Raw genomic sequence first — 17,154 nt, forward strand, 5'->3', positions numbered from 1 at the left:
TGGCTCGCTCTGATCCACCTCAGTCAGCGATGCAACTTCATTAAACAAGTTCTGCTGTTTGCAGTAGTAATGAAATGACCTGAGGCTAAACCGTCAGGAGCTGCCTTCATTCTCTCAGGCTTGTAATGATAATGAAAATGCTTTGAATCGTATCTGCTTACAGAATCAGCAGATGATGTGAAGTGGCTTATGCAGTTTGAAAGAGCAGCAGCTCTTTATGTGGAAGAATGAATGGAAAAAGCGCCAGCATACATGTCCGATCAAAGAAATACAGTTTGGCCAATCATGCTAACATGTCAACGGTAAACAACTCCATGCTGGGCTAAAGTGGTTTATGCTGCTTTATGCTGATATAGTGCTAGTCTGGCACTGGTTTCATGATCACCCAGCATGGTACTTTCCCCGGGGGGGTACATGTCTTAGACAGTGCCAAGTTTACTTCATGCTTCATTTGGATTTTTTTCTGTCCCAATGACCTACGTAATAAATTAGCATGACCGATCATGCTAGGAATACAGAGAAATGACTGTGCTGGTTGGCTGAGGGAACGACCTTCAACTCTGGGGTCCTGAGCCAAACTTAGGCACAAGAATCATGATCTGTGCCATGATATAAAAGCTGTGAAACAAAGAAAAATTCAATTGCTTTTTTATTGAAGACAAATGATTACTGGGAAAAGAGACTGAATCGCTGCTTTGTTTTGTCAGATATAGAATGTCATTTTGAATAAAAGTGGATGCATAAACATAACACACTCAGAGACTCAAACAGTTTCTCAAAATGTAGCTCTACTGTACTCCCCAACTGTAGTCTAAGCACATTGGGCACTCTGGGTACTGTAGTCCTGGGTGCCTACAGTAGAAAACGTGGGGAAACAAGCATTTTTGACACCTGGTCAGATTTCTACCATTTAGCCACAAGGGCTAGCTAGGTACTCTCAGACCCAGACCCCCTACCCCCATTATATTTGCATAATGCTTACTTGCTATTCATTCTCATTCATCATTAGCAATATTCTCTCTGTTGTCTTTTTCTTTAAAGCCTGAAAAGCTGCTTAGCCACACACACCAACACAACCTGTATCTACGAGGGGTCCATGGAGTTCACAGTCAGGGAGTCTGCTGTCTGGAGGGAAAAGTGCCGTCAGCTGAAATCAGCACGGTACAGCAAAAGACAAACACACACTAACATGAATGTACTGTGAGGCCTACTCACTCGCGTCACACACCCAGACGTACACATACACACAAAAAGAAAAATGGCACCTTTTCACACCGCCATTTCCTGTGTTTTTACAGAGGTGCGGAATGGAGTTCACTAGGCGAAGTGAACAAAACAAACACTCTCTGGAAAGAGCTAATGATTCCTTCCCTGGCTCCTGAGCCACCATCCATCAGTGTTCTCTAAAGCGCTTCAACTAAATGTCTACATGTACAATGCTAACAAGCTTTGGCATGCTTGTGTCTTCGAAATCAAACGTCTGTCGAGGAGCATGAAGGGCACGCCCAGTGACAGAACTCTATCCATGATGATGATGTTATGAAATATTCCACATTGATCCACAACAGGGCTTATGGCAAGTTAGCTTCCTTTCTCAGGTTTGTCAGAAGTGAGTCTCCTACCAAACCGCTGTTACAAAATCATGTTATATGATATAATAAATGTGAGGGTGTAGATTATAACAACTTATAATAATATTCAATGAAGTATGCACATATTTTAGACTAAAATAAAATGGATATAATTCTCAGGCTATTATCAAAATGTTATGAATCAAAAATGAATTATTTAATTTAAAAATAGGTCAACTGTGTAAATGGACCCTTTTTATGTTCAGTATTCAGTTTATTTATTTATTGATTTATTTATTTATTTATTTACCAAAACAGTGAAATCAAATTTATTTTAGTGAAATTTGAGATTTTATCATTTTAGGTTCCCTAAAGTATCATCGTCAAATCAAATGGATGTGAGAAATGTCTACCTTTAAAGGGGCGTTACTATGTGTTTGTTGTCTTAGGCAGTAGCCTGTAGCAAAGCATATCCCTCAGTCTCAATTTTCTTTCACAATTTTCTGTCATTATCATATTTGTGCTCCTTAATGTTTAATCACTAAAATACCCAGCATGCCTCATGCACATTTTACAATTTTTTAAACATTTGACAAAATTTTAAAATGTTTTTAACTTTTATTGTTTTACATGTGCCATTATTTTTATTTATTTTATTGTCAACTTTTACTTTCTAGTTACGCTTAGCTATTGGTTTACATTTTCCATTCTTTTGTTTATTTTATCATCAATCTTTTTATTATTTTATTCCTATTTGTGTGTCATTTCTTAAGTTATTTTTGCAATTTTATTTCAATATTTTACTATTAAGATTATTATAAGTATTTATTATTTTTGCATTTGATGTGTTGTTACAATCTATTTATTTTACTGCTCCTATTTCTTCAATCTTTGATTTAAAAAGGTTGATAGATAGATAGATTGATTGATTGATTGATTGATTGATTGATTGATTGATTGATTGATTGATTGATTGATTGATCGATCGATTGTCTGATTGATTGAAATATATCATAAAACCATTGGGAATCTCTGTGGTGTCAACCAGTCGTAACTTATCAATGAGCTGTAATAATCTAATCTAGCTCTAATAAGTACAACAAAGCTAACATTAACTCATACCTTTTTGTCAGTTGGCTAACAAAATCATGAAGACAACAGTAGTTCTGTCTTTATTCAGCTCTAAATGGACACTGGAGCCATTTTATTACCCTTTCAGCCAAAGAGAAGCAGTCAAACCAAGGTATTAGATCAAGTTTATGTTTGTCCTCATCTGATGAGTTATTTCTGATGAGTAATCCATTCTGTCCACTGTTATGATGACTTTAGAGAGTTATTGCAGGTATATGGCTAAAAAAAAATATATTTTTGGCCTCCTAGCAGTAAGAGACATTTGCTTGTCTTCTGCACTCTCAGTCTAACACTGAAAGAAAAATCACTTTTAAAAACATTTAGACCGAAGCAAACTGAAGTTTTTCAAAAGCTTGTTCCACCAGATGTGTTTCTTATAGTCTTTAAACCAGAAAATCTTATTTTGGAAACTGCTGTAGCACCGCTGTAGACACTCACATAAATATGTATAGATGAACAGATGAAGTAATGTTTTGTTTTGTTTTTTTCAATTTGGTCACAGTGTTGTTTTAATAAATGTCATTTCAGATGTTATTTGTGTATTTTGTGTTTACAGGATGTATTATCCAACTACATAAATGAACAGTAAATAAACTGCAGTAAATTTAAATGAACCTGCTGTATTTCATAAAACAATAATTATCAACCAAATCATGAGCATTTATTGAGGCGTGATGATGGAGCTGTTGGCTGGGTGGTCTAAATAACCCAGGTCTGATGAAGGGACCAGGATGAAAAGAGCCACAGTGAGCCGTAGCAATCCTTTCACAGGAAGCCCTTGAGTCAGGAATAGCTTCGGATTGTGAGCCTCTCACAATATGTCGTAGTGTACGAGCGAGCTTGGCCACACAAGGCCTGCTGTATGGCCCTTACACCAGACACATTCCTCTCTCAACGTTTTAAAGCAGCAAGAACCAAAACACCTTCATGAGCAAGAATGAGATGTTATTCCAGCTCTTCTTGTAGGTGAAGAGAACAGTATTAAAGGCTGTTGTGTGTTTAGAAGCAGGAGAATCGGAAGAATGCATGGTAGGCTGTGGTTCAGGCAGGCTGATCTGCTTGACTTCTCCTGAACCAAACCTGGCTTATGTTTCTAAACCCAGGTGTTGATGCTGTTTGTTTACAGTGTACTTCTCAGTGCTTGAGCCCTGAGAAAGTAACACAATGTGTCTTCGTTATCCCTCACCATCACGCACTGAACTTTTGAACTTTGTATCACATTTCCCTTATGCGAATCTCACTTTCTGTGGCTTTGTATATTACAAATGCAGAGTGAATGCAAACACATGACCCTGAAATCCCCACTGTAATCTAGGCTTGTATCAAAATGACATCAGACGTGAAATATTTGCTGTGCGTAGTGTGCAAATGAATATGATTGGGTAAGGAAGTCACTAGATCATGCTTCATGTTGGCCCATGCTAGTGAATCAGCTGTTTATTCAATGATCAGTTTATTTGAGGAAGTGGCTTTAATCTCTTAAGCCTGTGAGACACACATATGAACCCACACTTCAATTAATCTATCCATGCTTCTCCCTAGAATGCATTCTTTTATAGCTACTATATGCAAGCTTTACATTTGGTAAAAATCTCATTCTGTTTAAGGGGAAATGGTGGAAGTAAGAGGCCATTATTCAGTTCAAGTGCTGAAGGATAGATTGGGGTATTTCTTGTTGTGTACTAGAGTATAAACACCATTTATGGTATACTGATGTATATCTACACTACTATAATCTTATAGTAAGCAGGACCAGGAAAGCTTGGTCCTACAACCCCATTTCCAAAAAAGTTGGGACGCTGAGCAAAATGTGTAAGTGTACATGTCTGACATTCAGGAAACCTGGGCTTGAGACCTGGTGTAGACATCTGAAGTCATATCACTACCTTATTGTTGTAAGTATAATAGAGTTGTGGTGCATGATGTTCATGTGCAGTGCAGGCGGGAGCAGGTAAAGATGTCAAAGGGGTTTGAATTGTGTGTGTGTGAGGTGAACCTGTGCAGCTGCAACAAACTGACACATGTGCACATTTTCAAGTTTCCTGAACACATGCACAAGTCTCATTGAATAGAGTGCCTTCACTTCAGTAGATGTCTCAGAATTACTATTGTAGTTTTTTTCTTGTAGTGTCAAAATATGGTAATGAACACAGTAGACAAAATCAGAGTAACTGACAACCAACTGGCTGCCTGCAAGTCACTGAAATTCCAAACACTGTAAGTTACTGGTAACATGTTGACAGTTTTGAGCGGTATTTTACCGTACACTATACTAAGTAATTCTAGAATGTTATTTTATAAAATACTTAGATATATTAACTATAAAAATATACATGGTATACAATCTACCTGGTGTAGACATGTAGTCATGTCACTACTTGAATTGTGGGGCTATCAGGTGCATAAAGTTCATGTGCAGTGCAGGCTGGTGCAGGTGGAGATGTCAAAGGGGTTCAAATGGTGTGTGAATGTGAAACCGTGCAGCTGCAAGAAACTGGCCAATGAGCACATACCCAAGTTCCCAGAAATACACACACAAGACACATTGATCAACAATCAGAGCAAATTACAACCAACAGTTGTACACAGTGCTTTGTTCTTCACACAGTTCTGTGTATTTCTGAAAATATAAGTAAGTAACTGGTACCATGTTGATAGCTTTAAGTTGGATTTTAGTTATTTTAGTATTGTATTTTATAAAAAAGTAACATATACTAACTATAAAATTAACTGGGTCATTTTTATTTATTTTAGCATTTTAGTTACCTTACTAGTTACTAATAGTTTGTCATTACAGTGTTGTACTGGATTCTAGCTAACAATAATGAGCTTTATTTTGAATAACAGTAACTTACAGCCAACTGACTTCCTGCAAGGTACTATAATATTACATGATAATACTGTACAGTGTCCACCCTGGTAACACTGCATTTTAAAGGAGTGGCTTGGCAATAAATCAAATTGACACGATTTTCTACTTGTTTTCCACCAAAATGTAATTGATCAGCCAAGAAATATTTGGTGTCCAAATTCAGCCTTTTTAGTTAAGCCTTGTACATATGTTGCTAACAACCACTAAAAGTTAATAGACACCCAAATCTTTTCTGTAAATACATCCTTAAAACCTCTCTCAACCCACTCATACCTCATCCGATCTTTATTTAGGCCTGTCACTGTGGTTCATGACACACTTTGACTTAAAATGAACTATAAAATGAACAGTTTTTTACCGTGTAGCTGAACACAGTAGGCAGCCAACAGGTGTTGCACTAAAACCCACCACATTCATTGTGCCTACACATCAAGCAAGCACATGAACACCTCAGATTACAGTCAAGATTTCTGTTGTTTCCTTTCATGAATCACCTATCATAAATAATACTGAAAGCTCAAATTGTTTAAAAATACAAATAAAAGTCTCGAACATGATATAGTGGCCACATACCTGTGTGACATGTGCGCAACACCTGTATTACTGGATAAGATTTGGGTGACTGTTGACTTATTAGTGTTTGTTAGAATTGTTAGCCTCATAGCTCCTGTCATAAAACACAGAAGCAAAATTTGAACCACCAAACATGTCATTGTTGATTGACTGCATCTGAGGTAAGTGAAAAACTATAAATTTGACTTTTTGCAGAAGCATTACTTTAAATTTTAAACTCATATTCATTGGGTTAGATGTTATCTCGGCTAATGTTCCAAACTTGGGGATATAATGTGATTTATTTTTTACTGTTTTTCTAGGCCTCCAAAATTTCAAAATTACTATGTTTTTTGGAACTAGTCACTATAGTTAAGATAATAGTTAGGTACTATAGTTAGTTCCTAAAGTAGAACATCTGGTGATTAAACACTGTAGTACATATACAGTACAGCATAAGGTGTACAGTATAGCATAAGGTGTAGTGTTTATATTATAATAGTACTGAATAGGAGATGCTGAACAACACATCTAAGATTAATATCTGAATAGTAACTCAAGGGTAAAGAGAAAAAACAGAACAAGGCTGCAGTTTAAGGGGTCAAGCAACTACAGGATTTGTGATATATGATAGTGTATGAAGAAGAACTGTATGTCTCCCTATGTAATTTGTGTGTCACTGCAGCATGACGATTATCAGACAAAGTGACAGTTGCGTGGCCTTCCAGAGAAATGATCCCCATGCAGAAATGCAGATGTTCTTCTGCTTTGCGTAATAAGTCCTTACAGTCACTGTTGCTTTTCTTACTCACTTATACGACACAACCTCCTGCCTGCTCTCCCTCTCCCTGGCACAACTCTTCTCTCGAATTCCGCGGTTTCACCTCGCGAACCACTTTATGCAACAATCCATGTGTGCAACATGAGTGTGGGTGTTCACATGGAGCAGTCATTAAATGAGTAAGCCAATATTTTTCAACCTGACATATTTGCATATTGTAGGGCTGCCAAAGTGTGGCCTAAGTTGACTTGTGAGGATGTTTTGTTTGGCCACACAAGAAAGGTGCCCTAACCCCACCTCCTCACATCAGTCATATTTTTAATGTATATATTATTTAAAATTGTATTTTTGGTAACAAAATACAGTGTAGATTAATAAAATGCACTTTTACATACTTGTCCTGAAAGCTTTTTGGCTTTCGTACTTAGCTCCTCCCAAGACAAAAAGTTTAAGCATCCCTGGTGGTTTCTTCAGTATCTGCCCATTGGCTACTATTGTGTATACTATGAGTATTTTGAGTCAATCTTCTGTTCTTCAACTATGTAAAATAAAAAAAAAAGAAAAACAGGTCAAAATGAATGTCCATAGTAAATGACTAAATGCTACAGATGTGGCAGAAAAATGCTGAAGTATTCCTTTGATCTACACTCGGTAGGATGTTGAGTGTTAATGGAATATGATTTATTTATAGATTTGGTCTTGTTGATGATGAGTGATCATCTGGTTCATGGACTCAGTATTGGTGTAACACCATTTCCATGGAGATGAGTAGTCATAATCACAAATAACTATCCTGATATCTATTACCAATAACATTGTGACCAGTGACAGTGGAAGAATGGATTAGCTCAGCTAATATTTTACATTTCATAAAATTTTGTGGTCTTGATTTCTGTTTTCTTTTTCCTTGTTGCTCATCGATATGTCATCTGTTACATTAGTCAAACTTTGGTAAAGTGGGTCTAAAAAGATGCAATATAAATAAAACATTACTGTTAGTAGAAGAAGTTGTGTTTCTGTTATTCTAGGCATTCACCATTCCCTGTGTTTTCAGGAACTGTTTGTAACAGTAACCCTAACAGTAACCCCTGTATGCGGTCCTCACTATCCCTGACTGTATCCTTTAGAAAAAAAAAACTGCTCTTTCTCAACAGCAATTGCTTAAGACACCTCATTTCAGCGAAATGAATGTGTACCCTTGTTCCATATATAGCCCTTTTTTTTCCCTCTTCTGGTCAGCAGAGTTTCTCCTGCTCGTAGAGTCGGTGAGGAGGCTTTTGATCTGGGTCAGGCCCTGTTGTGCTTGTTTGTGGCCCGTTCTCGCTCCAGCCATCACCACACCATGTCCACACATCCTCAATGTCCACACACTCTGACCTCAGACTCACCTCACTGGGTGAAGCACTCAGACGTTTTCAACCATATATGCGAATTTGTACTTGATCACTGCTTCTGATGTTTGTTGTTCTATAGTTAAAGCGATATTTAATATTACACTATAGAATAGTGTCATTTATTACAGAAAAAAAAATTATTTACACAAATGTCCCTACTTGACGTGTAGTAGAGGCTGATTTTTGAGATGTAGTCTATTTGAGATTATTTAACAGTTCAACATGGTTTGAGGCAAGTGTTGATTTAGGCATGCAGTAGGACAATGCTAATTGTTGGGGTTTAAACTTCCATTAAACTTCCTTGCTTACCTTCATTAGCCTCATAGCACCCACTCAAAAGTAAAGAAAACTTGTCTGCCTGAGCAACCCAAAAAGCCTCAAAAACGCAGATGGACATTTAAAACAACATACTTCAAAACTATTTTTGAATGTCTAGATTGCTCCTTAGCCTTTGTATTTACTGTTTGAAGGCCTGAGTTGGGGGTAGTGTGTAGTGTTTTTTCCATGCCGGTCCCCTTTTCTGTAATCCCTACAATTATGGTAAGAAGAGGATATAATTAAAAAGTGAATCTGAGCCACAGACACATGTGCAACAGCTGGATGTTTAAATTTCATCTCTAAATTTGCTTTTATGGGTCCAGCGACTAGAGTTTGTTTAGTTGGGTATAAAAGCAGAGTGGTCGTGTTTTTATTATGTCACCCAAATGTGCAGGACTGTCATGGCTTTAGTGCGTGTGTGTGTATGAGCTGGGAGGGGATGACGAGTGCATGTGCATGTGTATATGAGAAGTTCAGACTAGTCACAATTCTATTAAAAGTTATGAACAGTTAGGGCAAGGTCAGTGCTAGGGATGGGCGACTCTTCATGTGACCTCATGCAAATGAAATTCAATGAAATAGCCGTCATTCATAATGAATTCTGTGAGCTCTTTGTGATATCAGATTGGTGTACTTGTCCTTACATGTGTTCACTAACAGGTTTTACATAACAGACAAGAATAGTGATCCTGATAAGTAAATGATCCTTGGCTAGAGGATCATTATACATTATATACAACCCCAATTCCAATGAAGTTGGGACGTTGTGTAAAACATAAATAAAAACAGAATACAGTGATTTGCAAATCCTTTTCAACCTATATTCAACTGAATACACTACAAAGACAAGATATTTAATGTTCAAATGGATAAAATGTATTCTTTTTTGCAAATATTCATATAGGATGATCAGCAGTGAACCTACCATTGTGCAACCAAGAGTCATCAATGTGCCTCTGCAATGAAGGATATCATGTCTGATCTTAACTAACAGAAAGGCTACTATGGCACAAGCCACAGACCATGTTATTGGAGGAATTTGTCACAACACACAGTGTATTGCATCTTGCTGCATATCGGACTGCATAGCCACAGACCATGTTATTGGAGGAATTTGTCACAACACACAGTGTATTGCATCTTGCTGCATATCGGACTGCATAGCCACAGACCATGCTAATGAAGTAGTTTGCCTTGTCCAATAAGTCCCATTTTCTTTTACATCATGTCTTTTACATTACACTCTTACCTGGAAAAGTGATGACACCAGGATCCACTGTGGAAAACTGCCTTTCATCTAACATTAAACTGTTAGCTCTAGCATCAGCTCAATTACAGATTTATCTCATAGTGACTAAAAGATTTTCTTTCACTTTTAAATGACTGAGGCTATTTATTATTTCATTGAAAAACACTGTAGTGCTGAATTTGTAAAAGTAAGTGTACATTTAAGTAGGACAGATATTTATATTGAGTGATATTTATTTTTGGTTCCATGTCAGCTGGCCAAATTCTCTCCATAGGTTAACAGCTTACTTTCCAGCCTAACTAATAGAGCATGATTAGTGGCACACCTACACAAATGAGCAACAACCCTTTTTGCAAGTTTAGCCATATGAACACTGCAAGTTTAAGCTAAATACATTGAGCTTAGTTAAACTATTTTCATTACCCTGGGCCTGTTTCTCAGTTAGTGTTGTGCTGTGTGTATGTGTGTGTGTGTGTGTGTGTGTGTGTGTGTGTGTGTGTGTGTGTGTGTGTGTGTGTGTTAAGAAGAGCTCAGTCTTTCTGATTAAATTTTCTCAGAATTTTCTCTCTCTGTGTTTGTGTATGTGTTTGCACTTCAGATAAGAGGACCCCTCCCTCAGGCAGTCCAGGCAGGCCTGACCTCTGAAGCATTTCAGCTCATTCCTCACTCCTGGAAAGAGAAATCACCCAGAGCTCCATCAGCACATGCAACTGTCTTCAATCACATCCTCTACATCATCACGTCCCGTTCACCTGCCCACTGCTCCACCAAGCACACACACACACTCTTCTCATTAGGCCTGGAATGTTCCGGAAAGAGCCACTGGCACGGCTCTGCTGGCACACTGCTGTCTCCTGTCAGCTCCACAGGCTGTTGCTGTGTTTGACTGGTTGGAATTAGTTCTTCATGTCTTGTCATGTCAGTGCAGCCAGCTTCTTCACTTCCATTAATCGTATGAAAACTTAGAGATGAGATTTTCTGCAAAATCACCAGAAAGTGCCCAAAGGAGGAGCGTACCTGTGTTCCCAGGGCCATATGTTCTGGTTCTATGTTCATTGAGTCTTATGTTTCCGAGGTCCTATGTTACCAGGGTTCTATGTTCCCAGAGTTCCATGTTCCAATGATCCTGTGTTCCCAGGACTCTATGTTACCAGGACCATATTTTCTGCTCTTTTATATAATACATCATTCTATAGTAAGAGAACGTAAGAAAGGCTTCCCAAGGTCATGGTTCACATAATGGGGTCATCAAATGTCATAGAGGGGACAACAAGGAGCTGATTTTTTGATAGGAATGCACTTTGCCTCAGGTAGACTAGCCTCAACAAGCTACTTAGCTAGCATACTTTGTAATGCAAATCATTGTTTGAAAAAAAAAGTGTAGAACACAAACATGATTGCTTTGTCTGGTTTTAGTGTGGTGCCTTTCTTTTCTTGTTGTTGCTAGTTAAGTACCCCTTGCAAACTACCAAATTAGCGAAATGAAGTGTAACAGAGATGGTGTAAGAGAAAATGGCACATAAAATGATGGCACATTAAAAAGGGCATATTAGAAACAGTATTAAAAGGCAGATGTTCTCATTGAGGATGCGCTCAAAGATTCCATTGTTAGCACATATAGCAGTTTGCAAGTGCCAGTGTTGTGAAGTTCAAGTTAAATTATGGCTAAAACATTTCAGTGCTGCCTTTATCATTCTCATCCCTGTTCACTGAAATGTGTAGTCAGAGTGTGTTTTAATGAGGGCATGTATTTGGAAATATCATTTACATAATTACAATTTCAGGTATTAATCACTCAATGTATAACATCAGATTATGTAAGTTATATATATACCAGAGGCATGGACCTCTGTCTGTGATTGTGGCAACATTGTAACATAGAGCTGAAATTTGAATTAAAGGACATGGGACTACTTTAACTACTTATGTGACAAAATGACACAGTTTGAGGCAACTCTGTAATAATTAGCACTGTAAAATTCTAATTGCTACTAAAATTAGCTGTGCCCCTTTTCCAGACTGGCCTGTAAGAAAAACATTTTTCACAGTACTAATTTTGGTTATGAGTTTCAGTCAACAATAAGGGAATAAATCAAATTAAAAAGTAGGCTCTTATTGTGCTGTATGTTACTGTATTGTCTGCAAATGGTGTTAGTGCTGCCTAATACATTCTTAAACCCCTCCTGCATGCTGTTCCATGGCATCCTGAATGCTATGGGGTGGATGCTTTTCTAGACCTAATCCCCAAACTCTGTGACAGGAATGTAGAAATGCTGTACTTTTTGTGGATTAGACGTCTGCGTACTGAATGCTTGTGTAAGTAAGAAACTTTGCGTTCTTCTTCGAGATGACAAACGTGGTCAATTGTGTCAATGAGTACCTCAGTGTTGTATGTAAAGCGCTATTGGAGGTGGAGCTGTTTTATCAGAACAGGTTGTGTAAGAGGTTTGAGTGGTCAATTCACACGGAATTAGTATCTGTGTGATTTCCTTAAATTGCATCCCTGATTGGGAAGGTCATAACCTGCATGTTCCTGTCAGTGTTGTGACACACTCAATAACAATAACAACACAGCCCCCCTCCCCGCCAGTGTGTATTAGCAGGTTTTAGTATTACATTAGAGTGAAGTGGATTAGAAAAGGACAACTAATACTGAGGGTGCTCTGAGAAATGACACTTATTACCATAAAACATTGATTCATACTGGATTAAAACCCCCAATCCTGTCAATAATCTCATATGTCACAATGCACACCAAGGTAAAACTATTCCAACTCCAAAAGGTCTCATCACTTCAAATTAAGTTCCACCATTCTGGTCTATCACAACACATTAGAATCTGAGTGTGCCAGAGGGAAGTGATGGCTGAAGGTGCACTGAAGATGAGCTAAAACTTTTTTCCCAGGCTCTTTCGTGTGAGGGTATGTGGAGTCCGGCCAAGCCAGTATTGCAGGTATGCATGTATTTAACTTCTGTACAGTGACTGGATGGGTGAGTCAAGCATGTTTTGGATGGGAACATTTACAGAAAGAAAAGGAGCTTCTGCTGTGTTGTAGCTGTCAGATGAGTCACTGGATGTCACGAGGAGATGTTTTACAATAGGTCTGATGTTCGCAGCAGGGAACACACAAGGTGAGCCCACATGTGTGAGAGCAGTAGAGTTTTTACGTCTTTAATATCCATTTTCCTCATTTCCAGGATAACGTTTGTATTTGGGCCTTTTCACAAATTAAGCAATTCATGCAAAAAATCAGGGCTGTCGCAATTACTCAACTATATATATGTGTTCTGCTTCCTACTTCATCTTTTGCAGTTGTCATTGTTTAGTTAAGTTGATTGTTTGGTCTTACTAAAAAATCTGATTATACTAAACTTACACCAAGCACAATAACCACACAATATAGTCCAAAACTTACCTTATGCACACATACACAGCCACTGCTTACTACAACTACATAGCCTGTACTGCACTAATGCTGTTTACAACTATTTAATGAATTAATGCTATACAACCTCTAAAGGTTTGTAAGCTATACAATACAATACAATTTACAACACCATCATGAAGTTAAAGTTGTACTATGTAAGATTTGGGGATTTAGACCTCTCTGGTGGAAATGTGTAATTGCATGCAGCGTGCAGAACAACACTTGATGTCATTAGGATGCCTAAAGATCAGTAGGGGGAAAAAGGAAATGCTGCCAGGTCCTGAACCTGCCCCCTCCACACCCACCTAATTTTCCTATAGAATCTGTTGGAATTGAGTAAGAGGAGGCATTCAGCAACTGTTTTGAATTTGAAAAAAAAAAGCTGTTAAAAAAAACTGCTAAACTCATGTTCTTAACCTTAGCCACAGTAAGTTGGATCGTGTGAATTCTTAAAAATTTGTAACTTGCATTCATGTATCATCTTAAATATCACTTATGCACTGAAAACAACACTGAAATACACATTTTAATAATTCTAAACTCAATGCATCACTTCTTTTCAGTGCAAACCGGTCCAGAAGCAGGATGTATATGGGCTACAGATATTATATGTAGGTGTGGATGCCGTTCACTCACAGGTATGTGTGTGTGTGTATTTTACTGCCCCTTGGAGAGATGATGGGCCAAGCTGCAGACACTCTGATGGGGCATCTTATCATCGTCAGACTGCTTTCCATCTGTGATACTACACACACAGTCAGAGCAACAGAGAGGACTATAATAAAACTGAATGACTGACTGATAACTGCAGTCTGTTTAATGATGCTCTGTAATTACAATTTTTATTGCACTCTGCTTTTCCAGCCAAACACCACCCCCATATATATATATATATATATATATATATGTGTGTGTGTGTGTATGTGTGTGTGTGTTATTTATATATCACTGCTTTTGGAACAAAACCTCATATCTCAATTTTGGTTGTTTTCAGTTTTTGATATAATTTGAAAATGCCTGTTTCGCTTTACATTTTGTGTAAATTTCATGATCAGTGGAGCAAAAGAAACAGCCCAAAATTAGCCAAAAGCCTGGTTTCATTTACTTACAAAAGACACATTTTTCTTTCTTCTGTAAAGTTACCTTTTTAGAAATATAAGCCTTTGATCCGTATCTATGTGTAATAATAGGATGTTATATTATAACCCATATTATAACTCCTATATAGGATATGTATTACCGAAATATGCACCAAAAAGCTTCATTTGGTCATTTTGGGCATATTTGTGTAACAGAAATGGTCCAAAATTCCCTTGAATAAAAACTTTTCCATTGAAAGTTAAGACAATTTTTCTTCTCCTGTAAAGTTTCAAGGTAGCTACAAGGTTTTTGTCTGATAGAGATGATATGTAAGTATCTAGATATAAAAATAATGTTATATTTTCATCATTGTATTTATGTATGCATGTAATAATGATGTCTCATATGTATTATGTATACGTCTATAGATACTTTCTTAGTCTAACCCTAACTTAGTCTAACCCTAACTTTCTTAGTCTAACCCTAACTTTTATTTAAAAAATGAGTCACAACATTTTGTCCTGAAAATATATTAAAACAAATACACATGTATACACACTCTCTCAGTTTAAGGATTGAACAGCACCAACGTAAAACTCCAAAACCTTTTTTTGTTTTGAATTATTGTTTATTTCTGTTTAACATGCTGAGGATTATCCTTGACTTTGTTGCCTGGGCAACTGGTCATCAGTATCCATGCAGCCACAAAATGATGTGCGTTTAGTTATGTTTGTTATGGATGGATGGAGAAGAGAGTTATTATTTAAAGATGAGTGTTCTTGGCCTTTGACAGCTGTCACTGATGTGGCCTCACCTTCCTATTAATGGAAACAGTGTTATATACTGAGTCACCAGCATTTAAGCTAACGGACTGCACCCACTACTGTTGCGCAAAGACATAAGATGGCCCGACCATTTGAACTGTCAGACGTCACAGCAATCATACATTTCAGTGCACCTCTCAGTACCTTTCTCCTTTTGGACTGGTTTTCAATTAGCAATTCTTTTTTTCCATCCTCTCTCAGGTTGAAGCTTTAACCTACTTTGTTCTTTGATATTCATGTATACAGAGTACTTCAGATACTAGTATCTAAATTTGCTTCTCTATCAGCTGGTACACAAAGATACTTGCATATCTGTATTGGCAAACCAGGAACCACTGAAAGATCTAAGAAGGAACCATATAAATATACTTACAAAAGCTCTTTGCTGATGTACATTAAGTGAGGGATTCGATATGAGGTAGGTGAGATCAGTTTTGCCAGGAAATGAAAGCAATACAGAAAAGCAGAACTGATTTCTCTGGAGTTCATTTCCTGTCAAAAGGAGTGTTACATGAATACAGTGATGAGTTCATAATTTTGTGAATCACAAAGTCATAATCAGATTCGTAAATGATGGTTCAGTCTTCATATTACAATTTTTAGTCCTAACTGACATCTTTACACTATTTGTGTTATGTTTCCAAATCAAAATGAATGTATTAATAACTTTTAGAAATCAGTGCTTGTGCTGCCACATGATTACAACTCTTTTTGGTTTTGGCAGAAACAGTCCATGTTCTGTTGCTTATAAATTGAATTCCACAAGTTGTGGCTACAAATTGTCAGCACCATAAATGAAAGGTGGTAAACTAAACCTAAAAAGGGAAACGTGAAGTACAATTTAAATGTGATCAGTCAGCAAATGTTACATAAAAAAGTGTGTTGCAAGACAAGTTACAGATTCACGAATAAAGTTATAGGTCTGTAAATCATAAAATTATGTTTTCGATGTTGCAATCATGAACATTTAGTAAACAAAACGTCATATCACAAAAATCGTAACTGTATAGGAGAAGGAAAAAGCATTGTGAACTTGTAATGGAAGTTAATGTAACAGTGTTTTTCCAGGTAATTTTGGACCATTTCTATAGGTCAGTTAATGACATTTTAACACGTCAAAGGAGAACAAGACTTTGAAATTATGCAATTTTTTTTGAGAAAGTAACAATAAGTTTCCTCGAATAGATTGTAATGTTGGATTTGAATAACACTCATAACTCAGAATTTTCCACCTCCGACTAAAAATGCTAAGAAAACTAAAGAATGCATTCCACTCAGCTTGGAATTTCAACGCGGAAAGTCTGGAAGATGTCCTCTCAACAAGGTGTAGATGAGATCATATCAACATGGTCGCTTATATATACGCTTATATCAACAGTAATAAAGTACCACATCTCTGCTTTTAAATGTGAATGTTGTAGTATTTACCTTAATTCAAACAACATTATAGTTGTTATATAATTATACATTATACAGTTATAGTAGTCTTACAGAAGTCCATTTGATTTGCCTTCAAGACTTTTTCAGTTGTGCTTATATACACTTTACTTTAAAGCTGCTAATTCTGGAAAGACACAAGACTGAAAACAATGTCTAGCAGTTCCAACTCAAGAAGGTGTTCACTATGTGATGCAATATAAACTGGGCTGCTTGGCTTTCTTTATATATATATATATATATATATATATATATATATAAAGAAAGTATATATATATATATATATATATATATATATATATATATATATATATATATATATATATATATATATGTATGTATACAAACAGTAGTTGGTTAAATCTATAACATTGATAATAAAAGTTAGCTGTTTAGGGAAGATAAGTATATTATAAATAGAGTTAAAACTCATATCACTAAAGTTAGTTAGCTCGCTCATTGCAAACAGTAGTCACTTTCATAGTTGCATCAATGAGTGCACTTATGTAATCGGCAG

Source organism: Pygocentrus nattereri, chromosome 19, assembly GCF_015220715.1.
Source record: "Pygocentrus nattereri isolate fPygNat1 chromosome 19, fPygNat1.pri, whole genome shotgun sequence".
Classification (NCBI taxonomy): domain Eukaryota; kingdom Metazoa; phylum Chordata; class Actinopteri; order Characiformes; family Serrasalmidae; genus Pygocentrus; species Pygocentrus nattereri.